Here is a 20,000-nt window from a genome sequence, read left to right on the forward strand (position 1 = left end):
TCAACCAATCAGCGATCAGGAAACTTTTCTGAGCTAAAAGGGCCCTGATGCGAGTCGGTGCAAATCTGCCTCAATAAAAAGAATTGACTGTAGGGCCTTTTGGGGCTCAGTGGAACGTTTAGTAAACTAATCTCTCTTGGGGAGATCGAAGAGCATGCCCAAACCATCTCCATCTACCCCTCATCACAATCTCATCCACATATTGCACTCGAGTTATCATTTATAATCCTGTCATGCCCTTCAACTCCCAATATCCTTCTGAGGGCTTTGTGTTCAAATCTTCAATATCTATCGGATTTCATTGTCATGCCATAACTCATGATTGTCCATATAGTAACACCGATCTCACCAAACTAATATAGTCTGACTTTTATACGTAATTTCAGGCGATTTAGTTTTCAAATTTTACTTAACCTAGCCATTGTCTGATTTTCTTTCACTAAACTCCAATTCTAATGACCCTGTATTGGAGATCATAGTTCCTAGATAATTAAATGATTGTACCTCATTAATCCTTTCCCCTTCTGGTCATATTTCATCTTTCATTACATACTCCGCTCTCATCTTGTCTGTCTTTCTTCTTTTTATCTTGATACTATCATCGTGTGATATTTCATGCATTCTGGTAATCAAGCATTGTAAATCCTTTGGTATTCTGCTAATAAGGACAGCATCATCAGCATACTCTAGGTCTGTTAATTTCCTTTTACCTATCCAGTCCACCTTCACCGTCTCTGACTGGTTTTCACATTACAAAATTAATGAGGAAGATTAATATGTATGTATATATATATATATATATATATATATATATATATATATATATATATATATATATATATATATCTTTGGCGCATAGCATATCCATGGATTAATTCCTTATTTAAAATTGGACCAGGTAGGCAGTCAGTTGGTCTATTAGAATAGTAAATGTACAATACATTTCTACCAAATAAACAAATATTCGAAACCAATTGAATATTTGCTTTAATTTTCGTAATGTTTGAGAAAAATCCCAATTTTGTCGTAGAGATCCCTGAAACAAATGCGCAGATGCAAATGTAATTAAATCAATGACACCATTAACTTTATCCGCCTTGCATTTCAACATACCAGTTGCGTAAGTTCTCTTAAAAGGGATTTTATTTAATCGACAAAAACCCGTCTTTGGTAAGAGGGGACGTCGCCGAAATGGTCCCGTTGATCCTTTCAGACCGAAATCAATGATTCAGAGAGCGGAGTAGATTTGCCTGTTCTTCTGCGGAGAGGATGCCTTGTCCTCAATTCGGAATTCTTTTCATTGGGAAGGGAAGGGAAGGTCCAAGCCTCGTATAGACTTTTAAAAGAGATTCATTCATTCTTCTTCTCTGCTGGGGAAGCGGCCTTCTGATACGGGTTTGGCGCCTGTTAAATTTTGAAAATATACAAATGAGTTAAAATGGAATGAAATTAGCGGTATTGTATATTTAATGAATAAAGATAAAATAAGCTCCAAACTTTATAAATTAACTTGACCATGATAAAAATAGGAAATTTAAGGTCCAAACTATATTAATTAACTTTCCCAAACTTTAGATGCATCTATGATTTCTCATGTTACCTTAGAGGAATTTTTTTTTTTTTTTTTTTTAAGAAAGTTGTGTGTTCTTTTCAAATTTTGATCAGTGTTCATTTCTTTAAATGATAATACGGATAGAAGAATGATTTATTTGTCAGTTTTATATGGGTTTTCCAGTTTTAGAGAGGAACCTCTATTCTTAAACAAAATCATATATAAAAGCCAAGTAACAGTATCATGAGTAAATAAATTATAACATGAACATAGTTTCTTTTCTATTAAATATCAAAGTTTTATTATATTGATATCAGTCCATTATGTTGTAATCATTGAGGAATCATGAATTACTTTGTATAATCAATCCCTTATGCAGTTAATAATGAACATGATAATGAATGTACATAATGCTTCTACACAGATTGATATGTTCTAATAATATCCAATGAGAGGTTACTGAAAATTTAGATGGAATCACCATATATATATATATATATATATATATATATATATATATATATATATATATAATGTATATTTATATATATAATGTGTATATATATAATATATATATATAATGTGTTTATACATATAATGTGTATATATATATAATGTGTTTATGTATAATATGATATATATGTATATATAATATATATACATTATATATATATATAATATATGTATATATATGTATTATATATATATATATATATATATATATATATATATATATATATATATATATATATATATTATATATATATAATGTATATATAATGCATATATATACAGTATATGTATATATATAATGTATATATATGTTTATATATGTATATATATATATATATATATATATATATATATATATATATATATATATATATATATATACATATGTATATATATATATGTGTATATATATATATATATATATATATATATATATATATTTATTTATATATATATGTATATAAATATTTCAATGGCAGTATAATTCAATATCTGTTCCAGGCTGAATCCAGAAGTTTGGGAAGGAATTCGGGTGTGTTTCATTAAGGGGTAAACAGAGGGAACAAATTGCATAGTTTCTACTAGGATTACTTTGTATTGCTACTGCTTGAAGAATGGTGCGTAGATCCAGAGGTCTTTGGGGGAATGTCACTGTGAATATATGCAATTATTCCTATCTCTGAATTATATGGTCCTTTGTAACTAATGTATTTCCTGGAGCAAAGGGTGAGAAAGTCTAGCATTGTCTCGTGGAAGTATATAATTATAAGTAAGTGATCATGTATAACATTATAATCATCCTAGCACATAGTGAGCATTTTGAATAATGTCTAGCTGGCTGACAGCATTAAATGTATAATTGTTTGGAAAAATTGCGTTTACTCAGAAGTAAGACTTAAGTAGAGTTAGATATTCGGAATTAAGTATTTTTTTTTTTTTACTTAAAGAAAGTGAAGTAGAACAGTTTTACACTCCGTAAAACTGTTCCATTTAATTAATTAGTTTCACCTGCTAGTTCCATTCAGTATTCTTTGTTCAGGTCATGAGTAGATACGTGTCCACAGAGTACTTAATTCCAAAATATCATACCGAAGTAATATCCAGCCCCAATGCTGTTCATCTGCTCTGGTCAAAAGATTAGTGTTGTTAGAAAAATGCTAATTTGTTATTTTTCGTGTTGCTGTTAATTTTCTTTTGCAGTTACTATTGTTTTTATTAGTGGTATTAATGTTGATACTGGTAATCACTATCATTATTAGTAGTGATAGAGAGATATACCATGGCTGCATCCTTAGTCTCGAGTCTAGACCTTATCTTCTGCTGGATGAGCTTGCGCTGTCAGTTCGTTCCAATGTCTTTTTCTCAATTTCCATCGGGATGGAAACCAAACTGACAGCTCATCTCACAGCATTCATCCCATCGCTGGCGGGAGATATGCATCGAGAACAAACTCATATCTTTCTCATAAGAAATTCCTCTTTCTATCCGTGATTTCTTCCTGACAACGTGGACGCTCTCTCTCTCTCTCTCTCTCTCTCTCTCTCTCTCTCTCTCTCTCTCTCTCTCTCTCTCTCTCTCTCTCTCAATCAAAGAATTGTTTCTGGACTGTGTCATTTTGACAAGATGGCCAATATACTGATAAGGGTTCTTAGAGGTTTTCCATCCGAGCTTGTGACTGGCTTCAGGCAGAATGACTTACTCTTCACTTTATTTTGGGTGCAATGATAATATTTCTCTGTCAGTAAGTGTTTAGTTTATTGTAGCTTGATATTACGTTTAGTTAATTTTTTTTAATGTATAATCATACATTTTTTAATGCGTATTTATACATTCCTTTGATATTTCCACCGTTTTCTCTTGGCTCTTTTCCTTTTTCCCCACAAATGGTTTATTATTATTTTTATTATTATTATTATTATTATTATTATTATTATTATTATTATTTTTGTTATTATTACTACTTGCTAAGCTACAACCTTAGTTAGAAAAGCAGAATTGCTATAAGCCCGAGGTCTCGTATGAAATGAAATCGTATCCACCTTGTTTTATAATGATGTATTTATTTTGCACGGCAGTAATGCCAGAGCATTCCACATCGGATAACATAACAATATCACTCCTGCCAATCACCGTTCCTAAACACACAATGATGATGAAATGCATCGACACAAGGGGAACATTATCATCCTCCCTAAAAATAAGTGTAAGGTAATGGTGCTCATTTATGAGCAAGGGCCACTACGCTGGCACATTTTATCGCGCCGTTATCACCAGAGCTCTTATCCTATTGGGGGATGCGAGCTTATCATTATGTGTTATGGATGGGCTTTGTGATGGGAGAGAGAGAGAGAGAGAGAGAGAGAGAGAGAGAGAGAGAGAGAGAGAGAGAGAGAGAGAGAGAGGGGGGGGGGTTCGGTTTCACATTTAATTTGATTTTCGCACATTTGGCCAGTTTAGTTTTTATTTCTTTAGTGTCTGTGTCCCCTATATAATAAAGAGCAAGTGTTTGGCTCTCTCTCTCCTCTCTCTCTCTCTCTCTCCTCTCTCTCTCTCTCTCTCTCTCTCTCTCTCTCTCTCTCTCTCTCTCTCTATATATATATATATATATACATACATACATACATATATACATGTAATATATGCCACTCAGCGAGACCGGAAAAAATATAGATTATATATATAATATATATATATATATATATATATATATATATATACTGTGTGTATGCAGACACACACATATATATATATGTATATATATTTCCGGTCTCGCTGAGTGGCATTGCCAGTCGTATAACTACTCGGTCTCTTCCTGTCCTCGGGTAAGGGGGAGAGTAATCATACCTTTGTGAGAGGAGTAATATCTGAAACCACGACTGCCGTGTTGTAGTTAGGAAAGGGGGAGGGGGTGGAAAGAGTTGAACGTGTGTGTGCGCGTGTGTGGCATATCGTTAACCATCATTTTGACGGATTGCGTACACTAATAAGTGTATGTGTGTATGTATATATATATATATATATATATATATATATATATATATTATATATATATTTATATAATATATATATGTATATATATATATATTATATATATATATATATACGTATATATATATTATATATATTATATATATATATATATATATATATGTATATATATATATATATATATATATATATATATATATATATATATATATATATGGTGGAGAAGGATTGGACTGGATTGGTGATAGGAATTTAGCAGACCACGAGTATGGTGATAATGGTGTCCTTGTCAACAGAACACCACAGGATTTGCAATGCATGAAATAACACGAGTTTGGGCTAAAGATAAATAGAAGAAAGACAGAGATGATGAGAACGGTGTATGCAATGGATGATGAAATGCCAAATGAAAAAGAAAGGATTGATGAGGTAGAATCATTTAAGTATTTAGGAACTATGATCTCAAATACAGTGTATTTAGAATTAGTGTTTAGTGAAAGATTGAAAAAAGCAAATCAGACAATGGCTGTTAGGTAAAATTTGGAAATAAAATCGCCTGAAATTACCTATAAATATCGGACTCTATATCAGTTTAGTGAGATCGGTGTTACTCTATGGACATGAGTTATGGTGTGACAATGAAACAATCTCCAATAGATTTAGTAGATTTGAGAACAAATTCCTCAGAAGGATATTGGGAGTTTAATGACAGGACAGGATTAGATATGAAACTATAAGAGATATTACTCTAGTCCATATGTGGATGAGATCATGATGAGTGGTAGATGGAGATGGTTTGGGCATGCTCTTCGCACTCCCCAAGAGAGATTAGTTCACCAAACGTTCAGCTGGGACCCACAAGGCACTAGAAGAGTTGGAAGACCCAGATCTACATGGCTGAGGACTATGAAGCGCGAAGTAGGAGAGGATGAATAGAGAAGTATTGAATTAAAAGCTCAGGATAGAGACGATTAGCGAAATCTAAACGCGGCCTTTGCGTCAAAAGGTGTAGTAGATGATGATGATTATATTATATATATATATATATATATATATATATATATATATATATATATATATATATATATATATATATATATATATATATATATATGGTATTAGTGAAATCCGTAACGAAAACATGGGTCCTAGATATTTTTAGCATACATATCGACTATGATGAAATTATTCTTGAAATTTACTCGTGTTTAAATTCATGGCGGGAAAGAATTTAATTCCTAATAAATGCAGCACCAGGGATTCTATACTGCTGCCTACGCAGACGTGAAATCCTTTTAAAGATCCCCTTGCGGGAACCGTATTAATTTCATCAGCGTGGGAATTATGACGTTTTAAGCACAGGTTTCCAATTCAACTCTGTTCCGAAAGGCTTCACTTGTTGATGAATGCCGGTATGTTTGTTTTTATGTTATAGCTCTCTCTCTCTCTCCTCTCTCTCTCTCTCTCTCTTCCTCTCTCTCCTCTCTCTCTCTCTCTCTCTCTCTATTAGTTTTCGTTGTTCGTCTCAAAGACATTGTAATTTCCTTCTTGCCTTATTGATTTTAGAAGTTCCGATTTAATTCTCATAACTAAATCCTTCTCTCTCTCTCTCTCTCTCTCTCTCTTTCTTTATATCCAATTGATTATCATGTTTAAGTTAGTCAATTTAATCTCTCTCTCTCTCTCTCTCTCTCTCTCTCTCTCTCTCTCTCTCTCTCCTCTCTCTCTCTCTATCTCAATAGGGTTTAATCATTATCCGGAATACTTCCTCATCAATCCGTTAGTTCATTTGCATACCTTATGTCGTCCTTACCTTGAAATCAGTATTAATTGGATTTCGGTCGTCAGCGGCTGATTAATCAAATGATAAGGTTTCATAGAAATTTCCGTTGACGTTTACGGAAAATTCTTAAGTCTGTGATAACTCAAGTATGATTCGATATTTATATCGAGTTTCTTGGCAGACTTTTATCACAATCAAAAGGTCTTAAGTTTAGGTTTGCTGACACATGAGCTTTTGCTGGCTGGCCAAATCAACCATATTCCGACGACTGTTTGGTACCATTGACAAGGAGGCATTTGTTGACCGAATGTCCCACATATAGTAGTGAAAGAAATGGATATCTGTTTGAGGCTCGAGGTGAGGATGGCATGTTCATCCTTGCCAAGATTCTTGGACATGATGTGTCTTACCATGCAAGTGATATTTTTAACTTTATTTCAGAAGCAGGTCATCTGAAAGATATTTAATTCTTAAAATGACATCTCGGCTTTCATGGTTTCAATTGAATATTTTTTTTTTTCAATAAACGATATCGGCGTCAATGACCTTAGATGTCAGGATGCCAAACAACCTCAAATCAATCAATCAATCGCTTTTACTTGTTTGAAGTAATTTAAGGAGTCTTGTGTCTCATCCCAACCCCCTCCAAAAAGTAAATAAAATCTTTAGATTTCTCGATAAATGTTCTCAATTTCTAGCAGTTTTTTATCCAAACCTTCTTACAGGTAGCAAATGAAATATCTTTGAAATTTTTGGAGGAGGTTTTGTTTTTCCACTTTATGGTTTGATTTTTGAGTGTCCCTCCCCTAGAAGAGCTGCTTACCATGGCTGAAGAGTCCAGATTGGCTTGGTCCCTTGGCAGCCTGATTGTAATCTTGAGTTGATATATTAGCATTCCCATTATATAAAGAATCATCAGTTACTTTTCCCCTGCCAGAGTAGATATGAGTGTCTTTCATGTTGGTAGGAAGCACTGAGTATACTAATTAACGTTATTTTTCCGATAGTTTTACTTCCTTATTTTCCTTCACACTTATTAGATAGTAATAAAGGTATTAGATAATAATGATAATAGTAATAATAGATATTGATATTTATTATTAGTAATGATGATAATCATTAATAATTATAATCATTTATTAAAAACAATAATTAATAATACTAATAATGATGATAATAGTAATAATATTAATACCTTGATCTTTTGCCCTTTACTATGCTAAGAAAGAAGTCTTAGTCTAATTGTTTTGAAATTAATTACAAAATAGGAAGCCCGTCAAATGACAGTTGAACACAATTTTGAATGTCTTAGGTCAAACAGTGAGAACTGTAGAAACCACTCGATAAACTCATTCCTATAAAAGGCAAAAAATAGCTTGCTCTACGTCACAATACATTAAAATCATCCTTGGGTTTTAGTACAATCCGTGACAAATTTATATCGAACGATTTACATTTAATTTTTGGAAAGGGAAACACTGATATATAATAGGTAGATATATGAAAAAATTCTTTCATCTTTCTCGCCGCAGATTTAGATACAAACCTACCAGAAAAAAAAAATTGCATGAATTTTTTTTCCCCTCTCTCTCTCTCTCTCTCTCTCTCTCTCTCTCTCTCTCTCTCTCTCTCTCTCTCTCTCTCTCTCCCCCCCGTATATACAATGGTTAGTCTGTCCAATTACGACTCTCAGCACGAAGAGGGAAATAGTAAAAAAAAATAGAAGCCCTAGATAATGTATGCCACTGACAAAGAGGAAGAAAACAGGCAAGTGCACAAATAGTCAATATTCGTAGAATAATGTTTGTCATCAAAAGGTCGGGCCACTGCAAGCAATAATAGAATATGAAGATAAAAGTTGTTCAAGGTCCGGATGGCTTCTATAACCATTACTGCATTATTGTTATTATTATTATTGTTATTATTATTATTATTATTATTATTGTTGTTATTGTTGTTGTTATTATTATTATTATTGTTATTGTTATTATTATTAATATCATTGTTTTATTTTTATTATTATTCAACATGTACACATATCCACATGAAAAAAAATATAGAAAAAAAAAACATTAGGTAGAAAAAGATTTTTTTCATCTGATGAATAGATTTAGGCTACATAGCCAGGCGCTGGGGCTTGTGAGGCTGTTCAACCCCCAAGTGCATCTAGGGTAGAACCTTAGTTAAACAATGAGATAAAAATAACAAGAAGTTGGACACCGAGAAGAAAGAAAATAAGCAAAAAGGAGATAAAGTCAAAGGATATAAAGCAAGAAACGCTCCAAAGACCCTCAAGTAATGCCTACAGTATAATGGAAGAGGTGTACTGACGGCACTGCATGAATAGAAAACTTTACTTTGTGCTTAGGAAAAGAATCAAAGAATACTAATAAAATGTTCATGGTACTTTGGAATCGGAATGAGAGAGGGTGAGACCGTCAAACAAAACAAATTAAAATACCTTTTAATGATGATAATTACTGCCAGGGAGGAAAACTTGTTACTTCCAAGTCACTGGGTTGTCACCATAATTAATTTTCATCTCTTTGAACCCACACTTGGTTCATTACATTTCCTCGTCATGTTTGTTGGAGCAAGATATTGCTGAGGTAATGCAGTGCTTTTATTCAATTTTTTTACCTCATATTGCATATAATCTATGTTGCAGGAAAATATTCTGCCGTCTTTTTTATTTGGCGAATTTTTTTTTGCTTTGGCAGAAAATGAAGTGCATTTATTTCTTGTAAATAAAGAAAACCATTTGCAGAAAGTTAAATAAATTTATTTATTGTAAATAAAGAAAACCATTTGCAGAAAGTGAAATGAATTTATTTCTTGTAAATAAAGAAAACCATTTGCAGAAAGTGAAATGAATTTATTTCTTGTAAATAAAGAAAACCATTTGCAGAAAGTGAAATTAATTTATTTATTGTAAATAAAGAAAACCATTTGCAGAAAGTGAAATGAATTTATTTCTTGTAAATAAAGAAAACCATTTGGATGAAGGTGAAATGTGTTGCTGCTCAAATATTTGAACCTTCAAAATGCAATGGAATACTTAAATGAATGATTCAATTTATCATCAACACTTGAAAATTACGGCTATCTAACGATTAAATCTACACGTGCCCAAGCATGAGTTTCAGTATATAATTATGATAATTTTAGTTTTTTATTTATTTGGTTATTGCTGAGGCTATAACATCCCAGTATTGCAGTTGAAGGTTATGGCGCTAAACCTACAGTAAAGAGACAAATATCTTGATGAAGGGGATGAAATCAACTTTCAGATTAATACTCAAAATGGAAATTCTCTTTTTACCATTTTTTTCTGCCAGGGCCAATATTCAATCCTAGACCCTTGAAACTTAGCAATTCTAGACAATAGGACAATAATTGAGTTATGAAGGAAGATCTAAATAGATGCAGCTCTAATGTACACACAATCTTCTCGATTTCACGTGTTTTAACGGAGACTTGGAATCAACCCATCTCCATAACGGCAGTTTATTTCTTAGTTTGTAATATGTGTATATTAATAAGGGTTTAATCACTAATACTCACGGATTTCATATATTCAAATATTAAACCTTGAATAGGCATAGGTTTTAATTCGGGTTCGAGCAGAAGCATTAATGAAAAGAATCAGCCTCCAAGCTATTTATTCACGAGATCGAGTTGATTAGTTAATCCCATTTTAAGTATACTTATGCATCTATCTATCTATCTATCTATCTATCTATATATATATATATATATATATATATATATATATATATATCTCATTTACTTGTATGTACGCTATATATATATATATATATATATATATATATATATATATATATATATATATATATATATATATATATGTATATATATATACACATATATATGTGTGTGTGTGTATCATATTTGAATTGTGTGTCTGTAACCTTTGTATTTACAAGGCATACAAATGTGTTTTCCCTACCCATTGCAAACCAGAATAACACTTTTTATTAAAGATAAATCTTGTTGGGGCCCGTTAAAAGAAAAAAAAATGCCTGTCATTTATCACGTCCATTTTCCTTTTGAAAACAAATGTAACAGAATTTGCTCTCATCCCCAGATTTACTCCCTGAATTTTGTTTTATCCATTCCCCGAATATCACCCGAATGTCCGCTCGTCTACTGTAACTACCTGGATTTTATATTTTTGCGTATCTGTTGAATCGGTACTTTTATAAATAGAATTTTCTCTAGGGAACAGAATACTGTAGTCGTTTACTGTCGAAAGTAGACCCTGAATCATTTTCAGTAAGAATTGAATAAAGTATTTTAATGTCGATTCATTTTATTTGGTTATATATATTTTTATGCCTCTGCCGGTTTTTAATGGTAATATATATATATATATATATATATATATATATATATATATATATATATATATATATATATATATATATATATATATATATATATATATATATATATATACATATCTTATTTATGTGGTTATTTTGATCTCTCTCTCTCTCTCTCTCTCTCTCTCTCTCTCTCTCTCTCTCTCTCTCTCTCTCTCTCTCTCTCTCTCTCTCTCTCTATATATATATATATATATATATATATATATATATATATATATATATATATATATATATATATACATATCTTCTTACTTATGCAGTTTATTTTGATATCTGCAGACATGCACTTCATAGTTAACTAGTTAACAAACGCCTCTAACCAAGCCATGCTCAAAGGCCGGTTGACATAAAAGTCTTTCACCACATTACTCCAGCTTTTTATTATTATTATTATTATTATTATTATTATTATTATTATTATTATTATTATTATTAGCTGAACTACGACCCTAGTTGCCAAAGCAGGATGCTATAAGCCCAAGGGCTCCTACAGGGAAAAATAGTCCAGCAAGGAAAGGAAGTAAGGTTATAAATAAGCAAGAGAATTAATGAAGAATTAGAATGAAATATTTTAAGAACAGTAATAACATTAACGTAGATATTTTTTGTATAACCCATACAAAAAGAGACTTATGTCAGCCTGTTCAACATAAAAGCATTTGCTGCAAGTTTGAATTTTTTAAAGTTCAAACTTCAGCCGTATCTCCATGGTTCTTATTCACGTTTAGCTATCTTACTTCTTTACGTCTTATCGGGCAATACTCTCAGCTTAAAATAGAATGTACTGGGCAATGACATGACTCAGGCATCTGCGTTTCATGTATATTCTGAAAATTTTTAATTTTTTTTAGAGTTTAATTACGAATGTAATCTTGCATCTTCATGCCAAGTAATCTCGTCAGTTTCTTGGGTTTTAAAAATTCCGGTATCAGCTTCAATAGCATCTCAACATTCTCTTGTATTAACTGAAATTGGCATTACCTGTGAAGTATATGCTGTATGTGCATCTTAGTATGCATTGCTCGTGTATTTGATGCCCTTTAATATTTTTTTTTTGTGCCAAGATACCTAGATATTGCACCTTCTTAGTTAGCTTAAAGGTTACAGGTGTCTGGTTTCAGTTCCAGTTTCATTAGAGTAGATGATCACCAGAACGTCAGCCTGACAAGCTTACTTACCCCCCCCCCCCTGGGGTGCCCAGCCACAGCAGTGGTCTCCCCAGTACACAGCTTAAACTCACTGTCTCGGGCTAGCATCGATCTGCTGCCATGCAAATGCCAGGCGAACACGTTACCACTGTACTAGCTAGGAAGTTAGTACAGTTGTAACTTGATCACAAACTCCGTGCTTGTCTTTCTAATTTTGCACCAACACTATTGACCAATTGCTTCTGTCTTTTAACCGATACTTTCATATCTTACACTTTTACCCAACAATACTTAACAGTAGTACATTATGTGTATAATCAAGATCATAATCATAATCAAGTCCTTTTAGTATTCTCTCATCTCCCCAACCGTCAGGCTGTACCACACGTGTTTCATACACACTCATACATTGTAATGCTATTACTTTTTAATCTCTCGCTCTCTCCCACACTGATAATAGTTAAACCTGTTTAAGCTTGCCATCGCATATTTCCTATTGTTTGAATGCGTCTGACATTCTTGCTCTCAACTGTTTGTATATGAGCTCGTTATCTGTTGAATAAACCTTACTTGCATTTACTTCGCTTCTCTGTTAGGACCTAAGACCAATATTGCCACACTGCCCATAACAAAATCAACCAGTATTACAAAAAACCAGATGATATAATGAACGTCTGACTTTTAAGTTCAGGAGACAGCGTGCCATTTATATTCAGGCCACTGTTAGTACTTTGATGCATTAATTTCATCAAGGATAAATATTTTTTTCTGGTAGGCTAAAATTCTCGGGTACTTGCAAAGGATCTTTCTGTTGTTATCTAAAGCTTTTTTTTAGTTTCTTTAAATCAGAGCCATAAAGAAAGAGTTCGGTGGAATTCTTCATTATGGTAATATTTGTCTTACTTTTCTATCAAGAGCTTTTTAAATACTGGAGGATTAAAAGAACAAATTGTTTGCCATTCATTAAAGTGTGATAATTATTCTGAATATCGACTTTTTGACAATGTCATGATTATTCTCAATTCCCTGTCACTGGATTTATTCATCTTCATGCACCTGCTGTGGCTGTTATAGGTGACTGAGATTGAGGGTTCAAAGGCTGGCGGTTTGAGTACACAAATATTATACTATGAAACGTAGAGCTCATTTAAGTGTTGTGCATTCTTTGATGGGTGGAAATACCTGGTTGCTTCACATTTATTCCTTTGGGGTGTCAGGAATAGAATATCATTCTCGACGGTCTTTGAGGAACGATAAAATGATGAGCCATAGGGTTTGCATCTCAATACTCCCCAAAAAGCATAGCCAAAAATTTATTGAATCGTGTGCGTATATATATATATATATATATATATATATATATATATATATATATATATATATATATATATATATATATAATGTGTGTTTTTCTGTGTATGTACTCTACAATATACTATATATACATACACTATATATATATATATATATATATATATATATATATATATATATATATATATATATATATATATATATATGTATATATATATGCATTTATATATTTATTTATTAATGGGGTGAGAAACGTAAATGTACTTTTTCAGGGTAGTAGGTTGTCCATGGCGCTACTCATCGGTACAGATACATCTGAAGAGATATGGATCCTTTCTAAAGCTTGTCAGTAAATTCTAATGTTGCTCCCTCTGTTTAGTCACGGCCTTATTTTTCAACTCTTTGAAAAGTGTAGTATAATATCCTGTAACTACCTGGATATTATATTTTTGCGTATCTGTTGAATCTGTACTTTTATAAATATAATTTTTACTAGTTAACATACTGTAGTCGTTTACAGTCGAAAGTAGACCCTCTGTGTTATGGCAACATTATGTATATCTCGATTTTTCCGTTTTTAGTGTCTGACATTAATTTGGGGGGAATCAGTGTCTAGATAGAGTAGGTAATTTCTCCAGGAGAAAGCCACTCCAAAACCACACTGATTTATATCTAGAAATTGGAGGCAATGCAACGACGAAAGAAACAAGTGAACACGTTGAGGTAACGTTTTCGCCTAGCATTCGCATGTCAGCAGATCGATCCTAGCCTGGGACGTTTTGAGTTTAAGCTGTTTACTGGGAAGGCCAATGGTGTGTTTGGATACTACACGGAGGGTTGGGCTTCCTTGGCTGACGTTCTGGTGAGCATTTGTCCTAATGAAACCAGAACTCAAACCAGACACCTTTACCTTTACATGTAAAAAAAAGCCTTTTGAAAGTAAAAGATACTTAATCTGTGGTGAGAATATCAAATGCTTTGGTTAGTTGGGAACTGGGATTCATGAGATGGTGACTACTTTACTAAAATACTGAAATATCTAATTCCCCGTTTGGTCCAAATGTCTTACATTTTCCAAAACATTATCACCAAATCAAAATGGAGTAATAGCATTTAATAGTTTTCATTCTCCCAGTTCTGGTGACGGTAATTATATTTTTTTGAAACTAAATCATAAACTCCGTGCGATATAAATATAGATTTCCTACAGTAGTATTTATATCTTTTAGTAAACTTTAGACATCAACGACTCATGTCATATCACTTTCATTTGCTCCTTGGAAACCATCTGTAGTTCGTAGTTCATGATACAAGATATGGTGTAATAGTATGTTTACTTCAAGTTTCATTTTCCTTTCATTCAATCTTGTAACATCTGATTATTTTAGTCATAATCTTCATATTTATATTACCCTTTTTATATATTTTCATGATAATAATTCGCAATTAAGGGTTCCTTTTTATTTAGTGTATTCAAATATGTATCTTTTTATCATTTATTTTTTTTTTTTAACTATTTTCCATCTTTTTATTCTCATGTTCATCAAATCTCCCTCTATATAATTTATCGAAATGCCATAGGTGCCTCGCTCCGTCTCTTTTCAGTGTTTATCAAGTTTTTTTTTTTCTTATACTTCCTCTTTTCATGAGTGTTTACCTATCATCCAATCTTCTATTGATCCTAATCACGCAAAGGGTTGGCCTTTCACAGACCTTGGCCCATATCTTTAGTTTTCATGCTTCTGCCAGTTCTATATAAATGATTTATTTGATTCAGACCAGCGAACCAATTTATATTTGCATAAATTGTACCCCAGCTCAAAGTAGTGTATAGGATATTCCAGGCCCGCAATCTAGACACGAATCACATCTACACACCGGTGCTTGCGCGCTCACACACTCACAGTACAGTCAAAAGCAAATGTCCTGTCGTCTCCAGTCCCCCTCTGTCACCCCCAATATCTATAGATTCCAGAATTTCAGGTGTAGAAGAGTTTGGTTGTTAGGGGGGAGGGCAACGGGCAGGGGGAGACTACGGTGGGCCTGGGAAGTACTTGTTAGAGCTGTAAGGGATGTGATGGTAGGGGAACCACGAAAAATTATCGATGAACTTAAATTCAGTATAATTTCTCCAGATCTGAATTCTCTCATTATATTGATTCTAACTTATAATCATATGGTATATTTGTTGTGTTATTTGCTATGCCATTCTCACGAACAACTTGTTGAAAAAAAAAGGATCGATGTTTAGTTTGGAAATATATTATGACCCGACTGAAAAATCTTTCGTAAGCGTTGAACCAGAAAATGCTCTATAACGATAAAAGGAAAGGAAAAGAGAGGTAGGCCTACCGAGGTTTTTATAAGAAATTTAGGTTCACCTTCTTAACAGGTGTATGTTAATAATGTCGTGCCGCATCCACTGAATAACGACGAAAGTTAGCTCATTACGTTGCAAGATATATAAACACGAAGAATGTCAAGTGTATAGAATTTGAAATTACTTTGATTTACATTTGCGGACGAAGCTTCTCAAATCAAGTCTGAAAAAAAAAGTTGAAAAAAAATGAAAATATGAATACCAGAATGAGATTGTAATATTAACTCCCTTTTGGAACAAGCTACTCTCCATTAGGAATATTTCATACGCTATGTTACACGAGACTACTCCTCATATGGAATTTAGTTATTTCACCACTGAGAGAGAGAGAGAGAGAGAGAGAGAGAGAGAGAGAGAGAGAGAGAGAGAGAGAGAGAGAGAGATATGAATTTCTTTGAATAATGTTACCATGATACAAGGAGTACTCCAGCACAACGTTTTCTTAAATTTAAAACGTATTTATGCTCTTATCATCCCAGCTGCATTATGGTGCATTCTAGATCCACTTTTCCACAAGTCTCTACTTAGGAATAAGCACCATTAGCGCGATGGAGCCAGTCGCTTTGTGTCAGGCGGGATTTCAATTTCACATGCCCTCAATTTATGCTGGATTTAAATATCCTTGTTTTGGTTGGATCCGTAAATAGAGCTAATGTGTTTGTGTTTGTATAAAGAAAGTTAAGGTAAACAAATGTAAGACATATCTAATGAAAGTGTATAAATGTTGAATATAAAATTTAATAAGAGAGAAAATTACATTTGAAATTAAGAATAATATTGGCAATGGAAGAGGAAAGACCAGATCGAATAAGATTCGGTGGTCTGTGTAAAATTGATAAATGGTCAAATTTGAGAACAAAGCCCTCGAAAGGATATTAGGAGTTAAATGGCAAGTCAGGATTAGAAACGAAACTACAAGAGAGTTCGATTCAAAGTATATATATGAGGTAAGTGAGGATGCTTTGGACCTGCTCTTCGCACTCCCCAAGAGAGATTAGTTCACCAAACGTTCAGCTGGGCTCCACAAGGCACTAGAAGAGTAGGAAGACCCAGACCTACATGGCTTAGGACTATGAAGCGCGAAGTAGATGATGATGAATGGAGTAGTATTGAATTGAAAGCTCAAAATAGAGACGACTGGCGAAATCCAACTAAGGCTCTGCGTCAAAAGGCGAAGGGGGAGATGATGAAGACATTCACTTCTAACATATTTGCCGGTAAAATTAAACTGAAAAGAAAAATTGTCGGGATCTTAAGGAAATTTCACGTTTAGCAAGAGAGAAATTTATCTATCCAGAAACCAACGTTTGCAGCCATACGTTTTCATAACCTCATATCGAGGTTTCAGTCATTTGCGGGGTGATGATCTGCTTGAAAGCACCTTCATCGAATCATTAACATGAGCGGGGAAGGCATTGTTGCCAACGCATTATTCAGGAGCTGGTTTCTATATACAGACGAGTCGGGTGAATACCATTAAAGTTTTGATTATCTTCCTTATTTTTGTGTTGTGCTTTAGTCTTATATACTTGCTACCTGGTAAATGCATCAATGCATCAATTTTCAATTGGTTATTAACCTAATAATGTTATTCCGATGAACGCTATCTCAATGTTGACGCTAAGATGTTAAATTTTCCAAAAGTGAGATAATGAATACCTTGCTCACATCGAACTCAATGTTTTTTTTAAACAGTCAAACTATCTATCTTTTTAAAAGTAGTCAAACTATCCATCTTTTTAACGCATAGGAATAGGAAAGTGGAAGACGAGTGCTGCCAGTAACATGAGTCGTATACCGTCTCCATTTACGAAAACTTCAATGGACTTTTTCGTGTTCTTTGCGTATCGCCTCTGGACTATTATTTTTGAGAACTTTAAAAAAAAAAAATGCGCTACCTTTATTGAAATGAATATATCTTAACCGACATCAAAGTTGGGGATATGGAGAATAGTAGCATAAGCTATGAATAAAAAAAAATCAACGAAAGTATTCTTATGAATTTGTATTTGGGAAATAACATATTGATCTTAAGTAAATAGGTTGATCTTAAAAACGCTTTTATTTTACTGCATCGAAAATGATTACGGGAGATATATGCCGATCTCAAACGTAATTAAATTGATTTTATAAACCCTTTTATTTTATTACATATATATTTAAATACGATGCTTTTACCGCAAACCAATATTTTAGAAAGAAAAAAAAAAACGAGAATACTTGTTTCCAAAAACAAAGGCTTCGTCGGATGATAAATCATTCCCCAAGGTCTTAAACTTCTGAAGATTTGATTCGAAACTTTTGTGAATCTGGACTTCGAGAGAGAAGGGAAACAACTGACTTTTCTGTTTTTGCTCCTGTCGAGAAGGAACTGTTGAGTACGTATGCAAGTTTTACCTTATGATCTATGGTTTCTTCCTTTCGCATATATATGATAGACTATACTGTATATATATATATATATATATATATATATATATATATATATATATATATATATATATATATATATATACATATATATATATATATATATATATATATATATGTATCTATATATATACATATATATATATATATATATATATATATATATATATATATATATATATATATATATATATATATATATATACACTGTATACACATTAATATTACTATTACTTCTACCATTACTACTAGGTAAGCGACAACCGTAATTGGAAAAGCAGTAAGCTACAAACCCAAGGGCTCTTTGAAAGTGGTGGGGTGTTTGGTGCATGTTCTATTCCTGATCCCTTGTGAAAGTTTTCCTTTTTTCTGTTGCGATATAATTCCCCGTTGTTTTCGACCAATTAAAACTTCCTAAACCCCAATGATCAAGTACCTGGATGTTTTTTTAATCCTTCTAGTTTTCACTCCATAATGGCTCCATTGTGTGTAACAACTTCTGATGGCAAAGCTTATAATTTCAGATTTTTTTTCTCATGTCATGCTGGGAGGTCATTTTCATATAATTTGATATAAGCTCATTCCCTAAATGATGTGCCTGCCAAAAGGAATCGCAAACTGAACTTGTAGGTTAGTCAGTAGAGAGAATGCCTTCACCACGCTAAAACTTCTTACTTTGCTCTTAACTACACTGCGTATTTATACTCCGATGTATTTTCTTCAAAATCTAATGGGTATGTCCTTGGGTCATACCCCAAATGACCACAAAGTTTTGTTGAAATTCACTCCATAATTTTTATGTAATGTTCACAAACAAAAAATAAACAACACAAATTTGCCTTTGACTTAACATTGCCTTTAGCTTTAAAGTACTGCTGCGTAATTGTACTTGGATACACTTCATCCAAAATTTTATAGCTTGATCCCTGGGTCATACCCAACATAATTACAAAGTTTAGTAAAAATCAAGCATCGCAAGCATAAGAAAGATGTTAGTTGTATGCCATGCTAATGGCGACAAAGGTCGTCCAATCTTTTAGGTAGAACCTTGGATATTAGATTACAATAAACTATGTTATACTGTACTAGTGTACGGACCCCCCCCCCCTCACGCCAGGGTATGACTACTCCTCTCTCCACTACCCTAGGGACTAGGATAACTGAGCGTGACCGGAAATTATATATATATATATATATATATATATATATATATATATATATATATATATATATATAAAATATATATATAATATATATATATATATGTGTGTGTACTTTATATATATGTTTGTTTATTTATATATTATTATTACTTATTATTTGCTAAGCTACAGCCCTAGTTGGAAAAGCAGAATGCTATAAGCCCGAGGGCTTCAAAAGGGAAAATAGCCAAGTGAGGAAAGGAAATAAGGGAATTACAAGTATATCGACAATAAAAATAGAATACTTTAAGAACAGCAACAACATCAAAATAAATATTTCA

Source organism: Palaemon carinicauda, chromosome 37, assembly GCF_036898095.1.
Source record: "Palaemon carinicauda isolate YSFRI2023 chromosome 37, ASM3689809v2, whole genome shotgun sequence".
Lineage (NCBI taxonomy): Eukaryota > Metazoa > Arthropoda > Malacostraca > Decapoda > Palaemonidae > Palaemon > Palaemon carinicauda.